Genomic DNA, 11,337 nt, shown 5'->3' with positions numbered 1-11,337 from the left:
TTGGTAGTGCTGGTTAGTTTTTAAGTTGACACAAGTACCAAGTCCTGACATAGAGTGAACTCCAATTGCCTCCAAAAGGTTGCCCTGTAGGCAAGTTAGTGCAGTGCTATCTTAATCAGTGATTGGTGTATGAAAGTCCAGCCCATTATGGGTGGGTGCCACCCCTGAGAAGGTGGTCCTGGGGTATATAAGAAAGCAGGTTAAACAAACCAAGGAGAGCAAGATATATTATGAAGGGAGTTCCTCCATGACTTCTGCTTGAGTTCTTGCCCTGAGTTTCTGCCCTGGCTTCCCTTCAGATAGGCTTGATGAAATAAACCCTTTTCTCATTGAGTTGCTTTCGGTCATTCTGCTTTACTAACACAGTCAGACACTCCTTACGTTTGCACTATCTGTAAAAGAATGTACTGTGGTATTCAGCTGCTTCACACAGGCCATGCAAAAGCACCAGCTATCTATGGCACTTACAATGAAGCAATGTCTCGGTAGCCATAGGAAGTTCCCACCATCCACGGGGATTCAAGGAAATGTGACTGTCCTTACAAGTTCACAGAGAACTTAGTCTATTACCCATGCTATTGTAGAACTCCGTTCTCTGTAGGCCAGGCTGCCACAAACTGGAATTAATCTTCCTCAGTCTTCCAAGTGCTAGAAATACAACCATGATGACCATTTCTGGGCTGGTTAAGAGCACTGGCTGCTTTGTCTAAGGGACCTCGATTTGAGGCCAAGCATCCATGTGGTGGCTCATAAGCATTGGGTAACTCCATTTCTAGGGATCCAACACCTTCTTCTGGCCTCTGCAGACATAGTAAGGCACACAAGTTGTTCACAGCCATCCACACAGGCAAACACTCATGCATATTTAAAACTTAAAACATGCACAGATTAGCTGGGCAGTGGTGGCACGGGGCTTTAATTCTAGCACTTGTGGCAGAGGCAGGTGGACCCTCTGAGTTCAAGGCTAGTCTGGTCGACAGCCTAGTTAGGACAGCCAGGACAGAAAGACCCTGTTGCCCAAACAACAAAACATTTGGATAGCCCCCTAGTGAATGGCTCATGGTGGTCACCAAATAGCAGGGTGTGTGTGTGTGTGTGTGTGTGTGTGTGTGTGTGTGTGTGTGTGTGTTGCACATCAGTTACAGAGAAGTCTTAGAGTTTGCAAATGCAACTGGCCTTGCTAAGTTTGTATACAAAGACGATTACGCTGTCCGCAGAGTGGCTATTGCTGGGCGGTTCACAGTTCCCACCATCCATAGAAGCCTGTGTTCTGGAAGAGGCTCAAACAGATCAAAGTGAAGGTGTGTTTTCCCCATCAGGTCACATCAGGTGTGAAGATTACACAAACACATCCTGTCACGGAAATGCTCTGCTGTAGTGCAAAGACTTTCTGCCTCTAGTGTGATTATGATGTCCACAGAAGGGATTCCCCCACTCACCGATTCTGCTTGTGAATGTTACAGCATGCAGGCAAGCAGGGAGACCTGTCAGTGGGAGTTCACTTGGGCCAAGGCTTATTGGAGGAATGGTATGTGTTCAGGGAGCTGTATCCTGCCCCTGGGAGAATTACATAAACTACAGTTAACTTACATACCCAGTTACAAGGTCCTGTGGGGGAGCGGTGGTGTTGCTGGAGGTAAGCCGGTACTGCCTCAGGTTGCCTGGGGTCAGATCGCAGCTGGGCTTCTTCCCAGGCTGTGTGATATGGGGGAAGGTCACTTAATCCTCCTCAACCCCACCCCAGTGCCTTGGTTTCCACTTCTTTTAAAATGGGAATAGGCTGAGGGTGTGGCTCAGTGGTAGAGTAATTGCAAAACCCCTTCTTGAGGTCCTGGGTTCTCTTCCCCATTGTTAAAAAAAAGGGGGGGGGGAGAATAAAAGACCTTGATTGCTTTGTTGGGAAGAGTGCTTTTTGAACTGCAGAAAAAAGTTCCGCAAATTTTTAAAAAGAAGAAAGGAGACCCGGGCTGGGCTCTGAGATAGCAGTACTTAGGAGGTGGAAGTGGGAGGATCCATATGGTCAGGAGTTCAAGGACAGCTTTGGCTAGAGAGCAAGCCGGAGGTCAGCCAGGGCTAAAGGAGACCCTATTTCAGGAAACACCAAGGAAACCAAAAGAACAAACATTTTCATCTTGAAGAAATACTAAGGCAGGAAGTAACCCTAGCGCCTGGGAGGCTGGTGCTGGAGGATCATGCAGACCTGGGCTTTAATCCCAGCACTTGGGAGGCAGAGGCAGGCGGATTTCTGAGTTCGAGGCCAGCCTGGTCTACAGAGTGAGTTCCAGGATAGCCAGGGCTACACAGAGAAACCCTGTCTCGAAAAAAAAAACAAAAACAAAAAACATCATTTATCTAATCAGATTTGTACATTATGATATATATGCATGTGTACTTCAGAATATTACCTAGTATTCTGATATATTACGTTATAAGTTATTTTATTTATTTAATGAGTTGGGAATGTAGCTTACTACAGGAGCTCATGCTTAGCATGGACAAGGCCTTGGGTTTCTTAAACAAATAAATAAATAAATAAATTTACAGTAATAAAAAAAGAGGACAAGGGAGATGGTCTATCAGGTAGAGGTTCTTGCCTCCAAGCCTGAGTCCCAGAGTTCGATCCCCTGAAAGTTGTCTTCTTCTTTTTTTTAATTGTATGAAGTAAAGTTTATTGACATTTTGTCAGCACTGAGGAGAAGGGGGCTCCAGAGGTCCGACACACCACGAAGCAATGGGAGGCAGAAGACCCAACTTATAGAAAGTTGTCTTCTAAAACTAAAATTCTAAATTTCACTTGGGGGATGTGTGGCACATACATGTCTTGTCTCCAGCATGGATTTCTCTGAGTTCTAGGCCAGCCAGGGATAAAAATGAGATTGGTCTCAGCACTCTTTAAACATCCCCCCCCCCAAAACAAAACAGCAGAGGCTGGGAAAAAAAAAATGGCATTTAAGAGTGCTGACTGGGTGGATTTCTGAGTTCGAGGCCAGCCTGGTCTACAGAGTGAGTTCCAGAACAGCCAAGGCTACACAGAGAAACCCTGTCTTGAAAAACCAAAAAAAAAAAGAGTGCTGACTGGTCTTTCAGGGCATCTGCAATCAATTCCTAGCACTCATCAGGCAGCTCACAAACACTTGTAACTCCAGTTCCAGGGGATCTGACAACCCCTTCTGGCCTCCATGGGCACCAGGCACACACATGATACATAGGCATATGTACAGATAAAAATCATGTGTACACATGATACATAGGCATGGTACAGGTAAAAACCCTCAAGCACAAAAAAATAAAATAATTTTGAAGGTGATATTTTTTGTTGTTGTTGTTGTTTTTGTTTGTTTGTTTTTATACAGGGTTTCTCTGTATAGCCCTGGCTGTCCTGGAACTCACTCTGCAGATCAGGCTGGCCTCGAACTCAGAAATCCACCGGCCTCTGCCTTCTAAGGGCTTAAAGGCATGTGCCACCACTGCCCAGCCGACTTCAAAAATTATAACACACAGCCGGGCATGGTGGTACAGGCTTTTAATCCCAGGACTTGGGAGGCAGAGACAGAGGCAGAGGCAGAAGGATCTCTGGGAGTTCGAGGCCAGTCTGGTCTACAATGGGCACCCAAGACAGCCAGGACTGGTTACACAAACCCTGCCTCAAAAACCAGATATGTGTGTGAAGAGTGTGTGTGTGTTTGTGTGTGTGTGTGTGTGTGTGTCAGAGGTTGGGGCAGAGGCAGAACTGCCATGAGATTGAGTGAGATTGAGGCCTGCCTGACCTACACAGTGGCAGTGTCAAACAAAACAAACGAGTTAGAACAAACAACAATAGGACAGAGTGGCACATACTCATAATCCCACTCTGCTCCAGAGCTGGAGGACTAGGGGTTTGTTCAAAGTTGGCCTCAGTAACACAGTGAGGTCAATGCCATCTTGACTCTGTTAAAAAAAAAAAAAATCTAAGGACCAACACTTACAGCACATAAGTAGCAGAGGGTTTCCTTGTCTGGCTTCAATGGGAAAGGATGAGCCTCATCCTGTAGAGGCTTGATGCCCCAGGGAAGGGGGATGGGGAGTGGGGAGTAGGGAATACCCTCTCAGAGGCCAAGGGGAGGAGGGATGGGGGCAACATTTAGAATGTAAATAAATGAAACAATTAAAAAAAATCTAAGGGTTGAAGGAAACACCAAAATGTATATTTTTGTGTTGTTTACCTTTTTTTTTCTTTTGCAGCTGAAAATTCTACTTTATGTTTATATCATCATCATCATTTACCTCCTGACTGTAGGTAGTTGCCCCTCCCTTCTCTCCTCTTTTTTTTTTTTTGACACAGGGTCTCAGTATGCAGTCCTGGCTGTCCTCCAACTAGCTTTGTAGACAAGCCTGCCTGGGCATCAAACTCAAAGAGATCCTCTTACATCTGCCTTCTCTGTGAAAGCAGAATTAAAGGTGTGTGCCACCATACTCAACTTGCTTGGGTTTTTTTTTCTTTCTTTACTTTTAATTTTGTATCAGATATATTTATTTTATGTATATGTATAACAGTGTACCATGTGCATACATTACCTGTAAAGGTCAAAAGAGGGCATTGGATTTCCTGGAAATGGATGATTGTGAGCCCCGGTGTGAGTGTTAGGAACTGAACCTGAGTCTCCTGCAGAGGCCACAGTGCTCTACGCCACCGGCCACTTCTCCTTCCGTTCCTTTTGACAGGATTTACACTGTATCAGACTGACTTCATCTCAGTAGGTAGCAGAGACTGACTTCAAATCAGGATTTACACTGTATCAGACTCACTTCATCTCAGTAGGTAGCAGAGACTGACTTCAAATCTGAAATCCTCCTGTCTCAGCCTCCTGAGTGGTAGGATTGCAGGAGGCATGAGCCACTGTACTTTGCTTAAAAGTCGTTTTGAAGTGCCAAAGAGGTGGCCTAGCTCTTAAGAGCACTTGCTGCTCTCACAAAGGATCCAGAGCTGGTTCCCATCACCAAGACAGCTAAGAGTTGAGGAGCCCAGCACCTTCTGGCCTCTACTGGCACTAGGTTCACACACCGTGCACTTGCAAAAACATAGGAAACGATTCATACACTCACAAGAAAAGTAAATCTTTAGAGGGTAGGGTGGAGATAAGGCACAGTACTTGCTGCTCTTCCAGAGGACGAAAGTTCATTTCCTGGCACCCAAATCAGGAGGCTCATATCTGCTGGCAATCCAGTTGCAGAGGATCTGACCCCTCTGGCCTCCAAGAGCACCTGTCTTCACATGCATGTACAGCCCCACAAATACACAAACATACACACATAACTTAAAATAATTTTAAAAATAAATTTTGGGCTGAAGAGATAGCTTAGGGGTTAGGGCTACTTGCTGTTCTTCAAGGAGGACTGGGTTAAGTTCTTAGCCCCCCACATCAGGCAACCCACAATGGTCTGTAATTTCAGTTCCAGGAGATTTGATGCTGTCTTCTGGTCTCCTTGGGCATCCATGCACATGTGAATATATTCACTCATGTACACCACACACACACACACACACACACAAAATACTTGTAAACAATATTTTCAAGGGTAATGTCATCCATGCTTTTAATTCCAGCACAGGGAAGGGAGAAACAGACAGGATCTCTGTAAATTTGAGGCTAGCCTGGTCTACATGATGAATTCCAGGCCATTGAGACCCAAACAATGACACCAATTCTCAATTTCTTTTTTTCAAGTATGGCGCTGTGGAGGGTGCCAAGGGGCCTCAAACATGCTAAGCATGTACTCTATTGCTGGACCCCATCCCTCAGTCTCAGCGATATGATTATTTTTATTCGAAGAAGGAAGTCTGTTTGTTTTGTGAGACAGGGCCTACCCATGTAGGGCAGACAGGCCTACAACCAGGTTAGTACTGAACTCATGACTCTCCTATTCCCACCCCCTAAGTACTGGGATTACCAGCATGCCCCAGCATGCCTGGCTAGCCTAACACTTTTTAAGGAGTCTGTACATATCCATGAGCCATAAGGCATCTGTAATCTCAGCCCTCGGGAGGCAATGGTAGGCAGATAGCTCTGAATTTGAGGTCAGCTTGGTCTACACAGTGAGATACTGTCTCAAAAACAAATAGTATGTGCTGTCAGGATCTAATTGGTAATCCTATCCATGCTTTGTGTGTGCTCTGAGAATGGGTCTTGGGGAAGGGATTCTAGGCCAAGAAAATCTGTGTCATGAGTCAACTCGTCCATCAGGAAGTGGTATTGGACACAGGTCACTAAGTGACCCTATCATCAAGTTGAGGCAATGATAAAATGGGATAGTTAACCTCCCTCCCACACACACACCCTCTTTAACAACATTTTATTTATTTTTAATGTGTTTGGCTTGCATATATGTAAGTGTTCCATGTGTGTGCCTGGTACCTATGAAAGTTAAGAGGATGGCATCAGATCACCTGAAACTGGAGTTACTCACAGTTGTTAGCCAGCTGCCAGCTGCGCACTGGGAACCAAACCTGCATCTTCTTTGAAAACAACCAGTCAGCTTTAATCCCAGCACTCAGGTGGGTCTTTGAGATTGAGGCCAGCCTGGTCTACAGAGTGAGTTCTAGGACAGCCATAGCTGCACAGAGAAAGCCCATCTCAAAAAAAAAAAAAAAAAAAAAAAAAAAAAAAAAAAAAAAAAAAAAAAAAAAAAAAAAAAAAAAAAAAAAAAAGGAAAAAAGAAGAAAAGAAAACCAATAAATGTTCTTAACCCTCAGCCATCTTTTCAGTTCTTTCAATCATATCTCATCATCATCATCATCACCACCATCATCATCATTTTTTTAACTTTTATTGCATTATGATGAGAAAAGTTACATGATTTCAATTTATCTGAATTTGTTAACATTTAAAAACATATTTTAAGTAAATAGAATTAAATCACATTCTTGTTTCCCCTTTGTACCACAACTCCTCCCAGAGACACCCCTCTTTCAATACCTACAATACATCATCATCATTTTGGAGACAGGGTTTCTCTGTGTTAGCCCCGACTGTGCTAGAATTCTCTCTGTAGACCAGGCTACCGTGGAACTCACAGATCCTTCTGCCTCTGCTCTCTGAGTGCAGGAATTAAAGGTATGTGCCACCATTGCCTGGCTGTCCCTGTTATTCTTGACCTTAAACTGGATATATGAGGAGGATGACCTTCAACTCCTGATCCTCCTGCCTCCAACTCTCAAGTGTGTCAATTATTGTGTGTCACCACCACACTTCTTTCACCTGTATGGGAGAACTCACTTGAAATGACAGGGTATTTCACCTTCAAGGGGAATCCTAGTGCCTTAACTTGTGTGTATATAGAAGAGAAGTCGGGTTACCTTTAACAGGAGAACTGAAGTTGATGGAAACTAACCGATCATATAATTGTATGGTTACATAGGCCCAAGGAGGGCTGGAGAGAGATGGCTCAGCGGTTAAAAGCACTGACTGCTCTTCCAGAGGTCCTGAGTTCAATTCCCAGCAACCACATGGTAGCTCACAACCATCTGTAATGGGATCTGATTCCTTCTTCCTTATTCTGGTGTGTCTGAAGACAGCTACAGTGTACTCAAATACATAAAATAAATAAATATTCAAAGGTCCAAGGAATTTAACTGGTATCTATTAATCAAGACTGTAATAAAACAGCTGTACTCTCACTGGAATTTATTGGGACCACTGTTGATTGAGGTTCAGTGTAAAAGTTAGGTCTGGCGCCCTCATGCTCCCAGAAATAAGACTCAGACTCAAAATATATTTACAAATACCTTAGCCATATAGCTAGGTTCTTCTCTGACTAGATCCTAACTAAAATAGCCCATCTATTTTAACCCATCTCTTCTGCCACGTGGCTGGTTACTGTGCTCAGGTACCATGCCTCTGTTTCAGTATATCTTGCCAGTTGAATCTCTTGTGCCTCACACTATTGTCTTGAATCTTCTCTCTTCCAGTCAGTGTCCTGCCTCCTATTTCCTGCCTCAGCTTATTGGCCATCGGCTTTTTTATTGACAGGTGATGTTTATAAGAGAACTTCGCTACAGTTCAGGGTCTGTGTTACTACCACTGATGGTCTACCTAGGAGGTAGGTGGTGCTGTCCATGTTGGAGTACAATGTCCTGAAGCCACTTGGCCATGTTGATCATGGGGTTCTGTGGTGAGGAAGCACACAGCTTCTAGTGAGCCTAGTTACGTGATTATCTACACTGTTCCCAGGTTATGGGGGTTGGTACGAAATCCAAGTAATGTGGAAGTCACTCTGCTTGATAAATAACACTAAGGAAGGAATGGTGTTAGGAGCCTGGTGCAGGCAGCCTATCTCACCATTTACATAGTGTTTGCAGTGTTGTGGGCAGCACTGGGTTTAATAGGTCTTCCTCTCTTTTCTCTGTTTTTGTGGTCATAGAGTCTGAATCTAGTGGCTCATGCACTGTTAGGGTAATTAATATATTACCTCCGAACCACTGAGCTTGATGTCTATCTTGGCCTGACTGGAAACTTCTAGGCCAGCATAGGCTACATGCAGAGTTCCTGTTCATGCTTTTGGTCTTGTTTGTTGTTTTTCTTTTAATGATGTATTTATTAACATACAGGAGTGCTATTTTCATGATGCCTACATGACAGAAGAGGGCATCAGATCCCATTACAGATGGTTGTGAGCCACCCAGTGGTTGCTGGGAATTGAACTCAGGACCTCTGGAAATGCAACCAGTGCTCTTAAACACTGAGCCATATCTCCAGCCCCAGTTTTTGTCTTTCAAGACAAGGTTTCTCTGTGTGGCCTTGGCTAGAATTTGCTCCATAGATCAGGCTGGCCTTGAATTTACAGAGATCTGCCTGCCTCTGCCTCCAGAGCGCTGGGATTAAAGGACAGAACTGTGCCCCCTCTGCTCCCACCAACACCTGTTTTTTTGTTTGTTTGCCTGTTTTATTTTACAGTCCCACATTGTATTCTAAGCTGTATTGAAATCACTGTATAGACAACTGTGGTTCCTGCCTCGGCTTCTCACCCGTTATGCTTTACAGATGTGAGCCACACTTCCCAGCCAGCTCTTGTCCATGCCCTGACAATAAGATGATGTTATCTGTGTTGGGATAGTCATGGAACAAAGTGTACCAGGCCCATGAGAGGAGGTTGTCTTCTCTGTCATTTGGACAGAGTTATTTCACTGGTTTTCACGGTAGCAGAAGCAAAGCTCTCTTTTCTTTTTCTTTTCTTCTTCTTCCTCTCCCTTATCTTCTTCTTTAAATGGGGTCTTACTATGTAGCTCTGGCTAGCAGAGAGCTTGCTTTGTAGACCAGGGTGGCCTGGAACTCAGAGATCCACCTGCCTCTGCCTCCTGGGTGCTGGGATTAAAGATGTACACCACTTACCTGGATTGGCAGCACATGCTTTTAGTCCCAGCACTCCAGGAGGTCCAGGCCAGCCTGGTCTACAAAGCAAGTTCAGGGTAGCCAGGGCCACATAGAGAAACCATGTCTTGAAAAACAAACATAAGGGCTGGTAAGATGGCTCATGGGCTGGTGAGATGGCTCAGTGGTTAAGAGCACCGACTGCTCTTCCAGAGGTCATGAGTTCAAATCCCAGCAACCATATGGTGGCTCACAACCACCCATAATGAGAAACAAAACAAACAAACGAAAAACAAACATAAAAAGAAAGAAAAAGGCAGAGGTTTGGACAGGGTACCAGTGAAGCATCAGAGGATCCTCTGACTCATCAGAACTCAGTGGCCTCCTTGCAAGAAATGGCCATCGACCAATAGTAGTTTTGATTATAAATTTGAATATGTGGGTCTCCCAGAGATGGTTGGGGTTCACCTTTTAGGCTGAGAACGACATGGCAGTCACATGAATTGAAGAAAGAAGTTACAATAAGATCCATAAATAATTCGCTGCAGAAGTCATAAAGCCCAGGGACATTGTTAGCCCCTGGCTCCATTCTCTTTGCTAGATGGTGGTGGTACATGCCCTTAATCCCAGCCACTCAGAAGGGAGGGACAGACAGCTCTCTATCCTGGTCTACAGAGCAAGCTCCAGGACAGCCAGGCTACATAAGAAAACTCTGCATACTCCGTATATATTGTGTATATGTATGCCTGAATCCATAGCGATGTATGTGGATGTCAGAGGTTAACTTTTAGCAGTTGACTTTTTCCTTCCACTCTGTGGGTCCCAGGATAAAACTCAGGTTGTCAGGCTTAGTGGCAAGCAAGTACCTATATCCACTGAGCCATCTCACTAGCCACTTGAGTATTTATTTACTTTTGAGAGAAGGACTCCTGTAATTCAGTCTGGCCTTGAACGAACTTGGCTTGCTTTGTAGAAGAGGCTAGCCCTAAACTCCAGCTTTCCCCCTTCCAAGAGCTCAGATTACATATGTATATCACCTTGCCTGAGCTCTGGCTTTTAGTTTTTGTCTGTATACTTATATGTGAATATGAGCTAGGCCAGGTTGGTTTCAAACCACTTATCTACCTAAAGATGACCTTGAACTTCTGATCCTCCAGCCTTCTCTACCCATTTGCAGGAATTACAGGAGAATGCATGTCCTGGGGGCGGCTAGATGGCTCAGTGGATAAGAGCACTGACTGCTCTTCCAAAGAACCTGAGTTCAAATCCCAGCAACCACATGGTGGTTCACAACCACCCGTAATGAGATCTGACACCCTCTTCTGGTGCGTCTGAAGACAGCGACTGCATACTTATCTATAATAATAAATCTCTGGGCCGGAGCGAACAGGGACTGAGCGAGCAGGGTTGACCAGAGCGAGCTGGAGGGCTAAAAATTCAACTCCCAACAACCACACAAAGGCTCACAAGCTGTATATCTGTACAGCTACAGTGTACTCATACACATAAAATAAATAAATCTTAAAAAAAAAAAACAGAACTCATGTCCTGTTTCACTTGGGTCAGGCGCAGAGAAAAGAGGCACTAGAGTACCTGAGTTACTTCTTCAGCAGGGCCCGGCCTCCTTTTACTTTAGCAGTACCTTTCGAAACTGGAGAGATGGCTTGGTGGTTAAGAGCAAAGGCTGCTCTTCCAGAGGACTCAGGTTCAATTCCCAGCACCCACAGGACGGCACTCAACCATCCTTACCTGGATTTAGGTTTAGGGTATCTGATACCCTCTTCCGGTCTTTTGGGCACCAGGCTACATGTGATACACAGACATTCATTCAGGCAACATACATAGAAAATAATAACAGTTATTTTTGTTTGTTTGCTTGTTTTTAAAAATATATGGACCGCTTCGCGAATTTGCATGTCATCCTTGCACAGGGGCCATGCTAATCTTCTCTGTATCGTTCCAATTTTAGTGTATGTGCTGCCAAAGCGAGCAC

General features: G+C 44.6%; 1 non-coding gene across 1 annotated transcript; it reads right to left on the bottom strand.

Annotated features, from left to right (window-relative positions):
- Positions 1–11,230: 11,230 nt before the first annotated feature.
- Positions 11,231–11,337, bottom strand: LOC116104187. The gene has a single exon (XR_004123724.1). It is a non-coding gene; the product is annotated as a U6 spliceosomal RNA (small nuclear RNA).

Source organism: Mastomys coucha, unplaced genomic scaffold, assembly GCF_008632895.1.
Source record: "Mastomys coucha isolate ucsf_1 unplaced genomic scaffold, UCSF_Mcou_1 pScaffold21, whole genome shotgun sequence".
Taxonomy (NCBI): domain Eukaryota; kingdom Metazoa; phylum Chordata; class Mammalia; order Rodentia; family Muridae; genus Mastomys; species Mastomys coucha.
The sequence above is the reverse complement of the archived record's forward strand: the minus strand, read 5'-3'. Positions and strand labels throughout refer to the sequence as shown.